We start from the raw sequence: 10723 nt of genomic DNA, 5'->3' as shown, positions 1-10723 counted from the left end.
TGTGGTTAGACCAGTGCCTCCATTGTAGCGGCCACAGTTCCCCAGTGGGACCGGGCAGCACCAGCCTGTGACGATGCCATCCTGCAGGCAGGAGGGGAAGAAAGTACAAGGAGACGTACTGTACGGTCTCATACTGATTACTACATTTATCATTTTCAATAAACTCTGGGAGCAGCCAGGCCCTGTACCCTGTGTACTCTTACAACTCGCTTCTCTGTGAAATTGGAAATGGGACAAAGTCAATTATGTTATTTTCCAACAACAAACCTCTGTGGGATAGTAACTCAGATACTAGCTGCAGTTCGGAGAACAGCCAGAGTCCCACTTGATATTTCCTTAACGGTGGCGATATGGCCACAGCGATGCTTTATTCCACCGTACCAAACACCAGAAAGATTTTTACTCTTGAAAGCCCTGTCCAAAAGAAAATAAATCAGTACAGTGCCTCTGCTGCAGCCTGATGAAAATGAGAAATTCATCTCCACAAGCTCTTTGGGAGACCCTACCTGGTTTTTGTTGTGTTTGGATATTAACTCCTCTGGAGGGGCACAAGCAGAGGGAGGAAAAGTGGTTCAGGATTGGCACCATACCAGGAGTGTGGAGGGCAGGGGTGGATCAGATAAGCAGAAGTCTAAGACCATAAATACCTCCACGTCACTGCAACGCAAACAGCAGCAAATCCCTGGAGAAGCAAAGTGGATGTGTAACTAAAAGCAAGTTGGAGAATACTGCCCCGATTTAGGAATTCAAGCTTTGATGCCTCTGAGAAATGAACGGTGCTCAGAAGTTTCCCAACCATGTCTGTTAATTACTGAAGATACTTATTTTTAACCTAAGGCTGGCTCCCTCCATCATAATACTTAGCAGGGGACTCACATGGTGCAATCGGCAGAAAATCAAAGCCACTTGAATGAAGCCTTGCTCTGTGAGTAAGCTGGCCCTGCGGGGATGTCCCTGGATCACCCCTCGCACCATGAGGCTGCTGGGTCCAAGCTGGCAAAAATCTGAGCATCTTCTTTGTTGGAGTCACAAAGGCCTCAGGGTTTGCGAGCTCAGAGCTAGAACCACAGAGGGAAGGGACTGGGTTAGCGTGGGTGAGCTCCTGGATCAGTGGGGGGACAGCAAGGATGACCCTGCCACCTCTTCCATGGTGTCCCCCATGGGTAGCTAAGGGGACACATGGTCTCGCCTGCGGGACACTGATTGTAAGTCATGATGCTGGGCACCAGCCGGTAACATCACGATGCCAGACTTGTCCCATCTCACATTGCACAGCAACGCAAACCTCTCCTCTCTCCATCTTCTCCCTGTGCTTGTCTGGTTGGCTGCCAGCTCTGTCTTGGCTAGGGACGCCAAGGGGCTGCAAGACCCACTCCCTGGCTTCAGTCCTGCAACCTGTCCTTCTTGCAGGGGAACACCTGATGTGATGGAGAGGTGGAAGGACGAGAGCTGTGCCATCCAGAGCAGGTTACAGATGCTATTGAGTCCACAGAGAGGGAAGGGAAGTCTTGCACAAACCAGACCTCTGGTGAACACCTCCCGTAGCAAAATAAACAATGACATCTCGGCTAAGAACATCCATTTTTTAATAGATGTTATAACTCCAACACATGTATTTCAGGCTTGCTTCGATGACATTTTCTTCTCTGAAAACTGCTGGCCCTTCCCCAGGAGCAGAGAGCAAATAACTGCCAGTCTTACTATTGCAAACAGGGTGGTGTGACACTTAAGTACACCTTTCCCTTTTTGACTTGGCTCGCTGGAGAGCACAGCAAAGTGAAGAAGTCTATCTTTCTCTGTCTGCGTGTGTGGTGGCAGGGGGAAATGGATGGACAGATTGGCTAATGTCATCTTGGACATGTGCTGAAGGCTGTTTGTCCCTCACTGACCCAGCTGTAAAAAAGGCCTGGGTCATCCTGAGCCAGGACACCAGGGACAGCTTTGTCCTTGGTAGAGAAGTTGCCCATGACATGTCCTCTTTCTCCTTCCGAACCTCCCATCCTTGTGGCATTTGAGGACTTTGCCCATTTGGACAAGATTTCTAGGCATCCCAAAATCCCAGACAAGTAGCCATGGGGTGTCGTAACCCTGGAGCCCACGGACACGTACTTTGGCACAGAAAACCTCAGCTCCTATTGGTATGCTGTGGCAATGCCATAAGCACATGAGCCCAACGGGCCCCCTTGGCTTTTGCAGACCGTGACTGGCACACCATCTGTCCCAACACTGCCCCAAATAAAAACACTGCAACTTACAAAGAAGCCACGCAAGCCAAATAAACAAATGCCTTGAGCTGCGCTAAAGACCTGGGAAAAGCTACCAGTCCTTTCTGATCCTATCTGGAAGGCATGCAAAAAACGTGGCCATGAGCAGCACTCCTAAAAAGAGAGAGAGAGAGAGGAAAAAAGGCATGTTTTTTTCTTCCCTTCTAGTTCTTGAAAGCAGAGCAATAATCAGTGGAGATAAGCCCTGTCATGTGTGTATTCTTCTAGAAAAAAAGGAAAAAAAAAAGGCTGAGGTGGCTCTGGAGTGTTCCTGCCTTGCAGCAGGGGCAATCAGACACCCAGGCAGTTTCCATGGCTCAGCACTCATAAATCCTGCCCGTGAGTCATCAACTCACAGGCCCCAGCAGCTCTGACCCTGCCTTTTCCACGTAGACATGGGCTCTCTGCCCCCTTTTTCCCTTCTCCAAACCTCTCAGCGTGAGCCAGCGAGAAGCCTACGCTATTACCTCCACCAAGCATCTCAAAGCAGGTTCGCAGGTGGAGATATCACACCGACTCATCCTTCTTCCAGGTGTCTCTACTGAAAGCATTGGAGTTGCAGTTTTGGTCCACTCGGAGATTGCTCTGAAACACAGTTGGGTTTAATTTATGATGTGTTGTCTGTCCTGAACACATGAGGTGTTGCATGTCCCGTGAATCAAAAAACTTAATTCAGAAGCATCACTTGGGAAACTTTCTTTTTCTTCTATGATATCAGTCACCCTTAGGAACTGGGAACCCCTGCCCTGGTTGTGAGAGCAGGAATCGCAAGCTAACCCCCTCAGAATACAATCTTTTTCCCAAATCAGGCAAATGGGTACAGCAAAACAGCACTCAGGAAGGACAGAGCAAGTTCTTCCAGGCACTTCAGTCCCTGACTAGTTAAGCAGGTTATAATGGGCTTTAATTGTTACTCCCACAAGCTGCAACTTTATTTACTGCAGTTGATCAGCTCTCACAAAAGGACTGAATCGTCCCCTTGCGTTCAAAAACCAGACAGCTCTCACCATCATCTGCGATAACCTCATTCAGGAGAAACAGGTCTCCATGGCAAGGCAGGACCAATACAGCCGTCAGTAAAGGACTGCTGTGCCAAGGGGAAGCTAAAACCAAATTCCCAGCCACGGCACTCTCCAGGGATAGTGTATCTTGTCAACCACCCACGGTGCATAAGAGATCGGGCTAGGAAGTGAATAACACGACAAATACATCAAGGGAAGGAGAGCTGTTGTCTGCTCTGACCTGGCACTGCCTGTGAGCAGGGATCAAGCCTCTTGCAAAAGTCATGAGCGCTGTTATCCCATCCTTCCCATTGGGAAACTGAGGCACCTGGTCTGGGTGTCCTGTTAGATACCCCTCAGCAGGTATTTACAATGGTGCTGGAGGAACACCTGGACAGGGAGGCATGCTGGTACGCAGTAGGAAATGTGCTTTCCTGGGTCACCAGCAGCTCCTTCCCAAAATCTGGCAGTTGAGCTCTCTCCTGGCTTGCGGTCTCTGAGCACATCCCCAGCTTTCACGTTCCACTTTATAACTTCTCCGAAGCCGAGCATCCTGAGTTTGCCACTTTCACTGGATTCATCTTGCTCCCCTACAGCACATCAACCTTCTCACAACACAAATCACAGGCTCATTTATCTAGGCTTAGGGTAATAGATTCAGGGGTAGAGTTGCAAGATCTCCGAAAACTGGATTCCTAGTGAAACGCGCTGTGACTCCAGACAGTGGAGCAAGCCAGACTCCCAGCTGCTCCCGTGTATTTGCCAAAGACCTTATGATGTGCATCAGTGTGGGAAGCAGAGACCCTGTTTCCATGAAATGATAGTACTCCAGGGTCACTTTTTGCTGTTCCTGTTCCCTGTATATATTCTGCTTCCTATTTTCACCTGGTAGTAATGCAGGATGGTCCCTGCCTCAGACATCTACTGCATTTCTCCCCCTTCAAGCTCTGATGGCCCCAAACACCTTAGAAACCTTCAAGTCTTAAGCTACTCCATGTACTACTCATCAGAGAGTATCCATTTTACACTGAGCTTACTAAGCGTACAGCCTCAGGCGCATTCTCCTCTTCTGATAGACCTTGCACAACCTTTCTGGTACCTTATCAGCCCAAAGAGCAGGAACAAGGTGCTTTGCTCAGACCTGACCTCTTCCCTTCCACTTTTCAGCCAAGGGGGATGGGTGTCCCGGGTCATCATCTGCAACCAGAGCAGAACCAAAGCTTTACAGCCTCTGCTGCCAAACGGCGTTGGCAGAACAAAACCTTTCCTCCACCACGCTGAGCTGCAAGTGGTTTGGCTCAGGAAGGAAGAGCATCCCTTACCAAAATGGGTAAATCGGAGCACGCACGCGGAGAGGGTGAATGTTTAAAAGGGATTGTAATGCTGCCTCCAGGCACACGCCAGCCTCACTGGCAAGGGGAGAACCACCTTCCTGCACCGGCAGGTTTACACCACTCGGGGTTTTTGTGCATCTTCCTCCAAAGCATCTCAGTCCTGGAACATCCCCTGCTAAGCCCAGAACCCTTACCTGGCAAGCCCACCTATGTGGCATTGCACGCATCCCCCCAGAGCACTGCTGCCAGCTCTCCTGGGACACCCTGCATGCCAGCACATCCCTGGCACCACGCTGCTTGCCCAAGGTGTGCTGGTTTTGTTCACGACCCAACAGTTTACAACTGCAAATTTTTTAATGTTCATGCAGTGGCCCCCCCCGCCCCCTTCTTCTCCCGTGTGGAGATGAGTTTCCACTTGCTACGCCACATTCTTGGAAGAACAGGCAGAATGGAATTAAGGGTTTCAAACTAGCTCAGCGGAGGTGAAAAATGTTGCCTAAAGACAGAAGGAAAAGATTGTCAAGTGAGATTTAGAGATGCCCTAGGCAGGTGAGGGATGATTGCATCCGATTCTGATGGTACATCTAATGCTAGCACTGACTGGGAAGGTCTCTTTCTCTCCCGAAGCTTGTTTTTGTCCCGTCTTCAGTCTATCTGCAGAACTATTCAGGTAGAAAAATACCCTCTCTGGTTTCAGACTCCAGATTCTCTAATAGCTCCTGCCACTAACTAATGAGATAAGGCAATGCACACTTTAAGTGGCTCCCAATTTTCTCAAGCCAGACAGATTGTTCGTGATTTTCTTACGGGCTTCTCTTCTATGACTCAGCCCTATATGAATGGCTAGAAATGAACATCAAGCTAAAACTAACAAAATGGGTGCCAAGCATTTTTTTTTCCCCAGGATACCATTTTTTCCCAGACTCTCACAACGGTAATTAAAAGGTGTCAGCTTTTAGAAGGAATATCCTTGACAGTAATATGATATAATTCAGACTGAACAATACGTTCAGTTTGTTCCCTGGACCATAATACAGTGCTGTAACAATGGAGTGCTATATTCACTGAAGATTATCCTCAGGCAAGAATGCCCTGGGTTAACTGAAATAGGACAAAAATCTTCACAGGATCATTGACAGCTCTGATTAAATTTATTAGACAAGTTCAGAGTAAGTCTCTAAATAAAAATGTAATACTGGGATTCAGAAGACACCTGTTCAGCCCCGAGATCAAGAACTGCTTGCTTCTTGTGATCATAAACCATTTTAGCAATGCCTTGCCTGTCTGAAAAGCAAGGGTCTTCTTCATTCCATGCTGCAGCTACTTAGGTGGCAGTGGCTTTAGCACAGGATTGTCCTGCTCCTATTTCTTGACACAGCACCTCACACACTGAAACACTACGACTTTCAGGGTCCCTTTAGAAGTTTCTTTGATATAGACATGTTGCTTTTTTTGCTATTATTCTGTTGAGCTGGAGAACTGATAGTCTCGTACTTTCTTAATTGGGACACAAATGGAAAAGAGATCTTTTCCCACCAGGCACCCGATGACCAATGCCTCCAGAAACCTTAGATCAAGCGAGATGATACAAAGCAGAACCAGGTTCAATATCTTCTAGGTCTGCCCTTCACTTGCCTTGGATGCAGCTCTGGGAAACTGAATCTGAGCTTGCAGAGTTCCCTTGGGACATCGGAGCTGAAGCACCTAAGTAAAAGTTGAAGCAGGGGTGAGCTTCTAGTAAGCAGAAGAAATCAGGAAATAAATATCTATAACCAGGCAAGACACAGCTTAAGGTGAATTTTTCCCTTGTTCTTTTGAACATGTTATTAAAAATAGGAAGGCTAAGGCTCACATGCCTTACAGGTGGCCAAATCTGCTCTTTTCTCTAGATTTACACCTGAGTGGTCTCACTGGTGGTGATGATTTGCCCCGTCATGTTTCCTGGCAAGCTGGATCCCTGGGATTTTCCTCTGAGCTCAGCCTAGATTAAGGCTCCAGTGAAGGCCAGGATGTTTGACCCGGGATTATTGGTTTAGCCGCGTTATGGGATCAGTGCCAAATTCCCCAGCAAGAACCTGGACAACCAGTCAAATCCAAGCTACGTCCACCTTCAGAGCTGGCCAGATGTGTTGTTTTCACTTAAAATGAGATTTGTGTTTAATGACAAATTCCGGGGGAGACCCGGGGATCTAATCAGAGGTTTTGATCCAGCCCTAGCTTTCTCGCAGCAGCTCCTCTCCTGTGTTTGCAGGCAGTTGCTTTCACGGGAGCAGAGCACCTCTCAGCTCCAAGCATTGACGAGAGCAGGGTCCCAGGAATGCATTTCTGCCGTGGAGCAGAAGTTGCTAGGAAACCAAACAAGCAACAAGTTTATCTTCAAAGCCTGGGACCTTGGAAACTGGAATTATCTGGGAAGAATACCGTTCAGTGTGAACCATCACATGTCATCATTTCTGGCAGAAAACATTCCAGGTTGTGACAAGGTGCTGATGTGTGCCCAGGGACTCTGAAGTGACCAGATTTCCAATAGCATCATGGTGGAAAAAATGCTGAGTGTAATTTCTTTTCAAACATGTGAAGCAAAAAAAAAGAATTGAGCTAAAAAGGCTTATTATCTCAGAGAGGCTTTAAGCAGCAGTGAAACACAAGAAGGTGTGTGGTCACACCAGTTATTGGTCAGGTCAGAAGCATAAGGCTGTGTCCCACCAGGGAACTGAAGGCAGATCATTCCCTCTGAGCCTGTAGGTAGTTCTCGAGTTTTCAATTCAAAAAACAATTGAAAAGATCACCAACCTTCTAAGCCACCAAAGGTTTAATTAAAATAACACCAGTACCATAAAAAGCAAGTAACATTGATAGGTGACAGCCCATTTTGTAGTCCTTAGCTTCTGCCACACTGGTGACAATTTCAATCAACCTCATCCCTATGGTGTGAGATGTCCCTATCTCTTGATGGTTCTAGTACCAGGACAGTCTGCGAGCAGAGGTATCTCAGGTCCCAGGTCACCTCATTGCTCAGCCTCATGAGAGCCAAGGACAGTCAAACACATCTTCTCAGTTCTGTGATCGGTGCTCAGAGGGCATCTTTAGAGCACTAGTATTTCTGGGGTTTTCCTCTGTCACTCCAACAACACTGCTCTATGAAGCCTGGCCTCAAGCTTGGGGAGGTTGGGAAGATTGTCCCATGTGAATGAGGCCCACCTTCAGCCAGACATCTACATTATCGGTTTGTACCAATGGGACTATGTCGGCGACAGAAAACTCAATGTACAACAGCAGATACCATCAGAATTTGGAGTTAACTGAAGCTGAAAGCATCCAGCTAAATTGCAATACTTGGAAATATTAAAATTAATTCCTTTGGAGGCTGTGAATATGTGCTAAAAAGGAACTGTGGCTCAAGGTCCAAATTATAATGTCTAGAGGACTGAAGAGGTGGCAAAGTCTAGTAGAGAACACAGATCTTGGAATTAAGAAACAGACACACACATCAGCCGAAGTACTTAGAAACCTAATTCCTGATCTATTTCCTCAGATTTATGCACCAAACTGTCTTTCAAGATCCAAGGCCCAGTCTTTAAAAATCAGCCACGCCGTAATGCATAGGCAGATGTTTATGAGTGTTGCTGCCCATACATTGGAAAGAAGCAACACTGCAAATATGTGTCATGTGCCGTGTTCTGGCAGCCACCGGTGACAATTCTTTTGCTGGAGTGTCAGATGCTTTTTAGAACGGGTGGTTCCGAGTTCTGTTTCTGCAGGCAATGCCAAGATGTGAGTGGTCATGTTGTGCAAAGTAATGATGGACCAGATGTTCCTGGACAGCCACGGATTTGTACGAAATTCTGAAGAAAAGGAAGGAGATAGAAAATGTTTGTGTATTGAATTACTGTTCTTGTGCTTCTCCATAAAAAGTCAGTTTTTTCAGGGTGTATTTGAGCATCCTTGACACTTTGAGAGCTTTGCTTGTTGATAAAGTCCAGGATGTGCAGGTCTGCAACACTTGCACCTTTTGAAGATCATTCCTGGAACAAGATAGGGATAAACCCTTGTCTGGTGCAAAACTGCAACTGTACTGTCATATCCCAAAAATTAGCAATGGCGCAGGTCCCTTGGGTACTCCATATCTCTCAGACAGGCAACCCTACTTCACCTTCCTCCTTGCACCCACCCTGCAAGTACAAGCACTTGCAAACACGCAATTAAGAGATAACGTCAGTGAGATAGAGCATAATTGCTGGATAATGGTCTCTTGCCTCTATATAACTACCATGCCAAAGCAGCGGCATTTATTTCCCAAGCGGAAGATGCAGCTTCGACCCTCCGATAACAAAATCTTACAGTTACCTCCATGGTGGGTTGCGTCAGTGCCTGACGTGCCCGAGTGTGTTTCGTTTTGGCTATGGGCTGCTGGAGCAGTTGTTGGTTGCTGAGCAGTTTGCATGCCTCTTGGCTTAGAGCACACGGATATGCCCGAGCTGCTGAAATATGATTCAGTCCCTGGCTCTGTCACAAGCCTCCTATTTCCCCTTGTGCACGGTCGGCAGACTTGCAGGGGAACAGCTGTGCGTGGTGGTGGTATGAGCAAACCTGAGGCTGGACAGGGAAAGCTGTGCTTTATACTCAAGCCAACAAGTCAAGAAACTTCGTTATCCACCTTTTGCAACCTGAGTTTGGTCACTTGTGCTTTTGCGTCATGTCCACCTGGGACAGAGAGGGCAAGGTATGTCCATTTGGGACACAGAGGAGAATCCCCATTCTTGCTGTGACCCTTTTTGGCAGTGCCAGGAGAAAAAGCAAGAATGGATCGGTCAGTGGGAGAAAACCATCTGCTTGCTCCTAAGTCTGAATAGATATTTCCCGGGTGAGCAGCTGTGCCACTGCAAGACAATTGCCTTCCTCCCTTCCCTGGTGTTATCACTCCCTCGCCAAGGTCACAGAGTGGACAGGTCTGTGAGCACTCATCTGCTTCATGCAAAACCTCCTGGCCGTGACAAGGGCTCTGGTTTTATCTGAAGCTGCTCAAGGAGGTCACAGGATCCCATCGGCAGACGGAGAGGTGGGGTGGTGAATCCCAGGTGGCAGGTGACGGAAAGGAACTTGGGGAATCACAGCCAGGCCCAGGAAATACCTGTCTGCGATGTCCCCAGGGATTGGAGGGAGCATACCTGGCTGGGGCGGATAGGCAGTTTGGAAGAAGGTTCTTGTTCAGATAGATGCTTGGCTTAAACCCAAGGGTCTCAGTAGGCGGCTTTCACAAGAACAAGACATGTAACAAAAAGCTCCTAGTGGTTTTCTGTGCTAACCACTTTCCCCTACCGAAATGGGATAGGTCTTATCTTTTTAAGGAAACTGTCCAAAATTTGCTTCCTGAGAACATCCCCCCCACTGCCTAATTGCTACAAAAAGCTAAAAATAAATGCACTGCTTTCCACTGAACTGCCTGTGCAGTGGAGATGGGCTGCAGGGTCTCACTGGGAAGCGTAGCCTTTGAGGACCCCTCTGCACCGAAGCAAAACAGAGCGTGTGGATAAGACCTGTTGACCGGCAAAGCAAACCCTCCCCTGGCTGACTGTTTCCTATATCCAAAACGTGACTTCTTCATGCTTGCTCAGTCTATTCTCCTTTGTACGATGTGCCAGGTCTCCCTTTACTACCTTGCTGCGGCTGCTTCTGTGCTTCTTACTCAAGACCTGAAAGCCAACTTCTCAGCTTAACCTCTGCCTGCAAACAGGGGTTGGGATCGATGTCCTTCACCAAGACCTGGTGGGATCTCCTCCCTGGTGGGATTTCCTCCCTGGGGACCCCACAATGCTTTTGCCATCTTCTACAAAGCACTTGGAGGCCAGGTCTTGTTGCAAAGCTTGGTTGGAATTAATGTAGTGCTCGTGTTGCCTCCTGGAGTTGGGGCTAAAGTAGATGAGAAAACCACCAAATGCTGCTAAAAATGCTCATCCCAACTCCAGTTCTTGCATCTGCTTCTTCCAGATAAAGGATCCACAGGCTTGCAGCAGTGACAGACTTGGAAAGGACTCTTGCAGGAGCGTTGCAGGTCAGAAGGTAGAAAGCAGAGTGCTGAACACGTGGAGGGTTGTTCTTTGTGCCAAAACGTCTCTCTCTGAGG

The sequence above is a fragment of the Buteo buteo genome, chromosome 2 (genome assembly GCF_964188355.1).
Source record: "Buteo buteo chromosome 2, bButBut1.hap1.1, whole genome shotgun sequence".
NCBI classification, from domain to species: domain Eukaryota; kingdom Metazoa; phylum Chordata; class Aves; order Accipitriformes; family Accipitridae; genus Buteo; species Buteo buteo.
The sequence above is the reverse complement of the archived record's forward strand: the minus strand, read 5'-3'. Positions refer to the sequence as shown.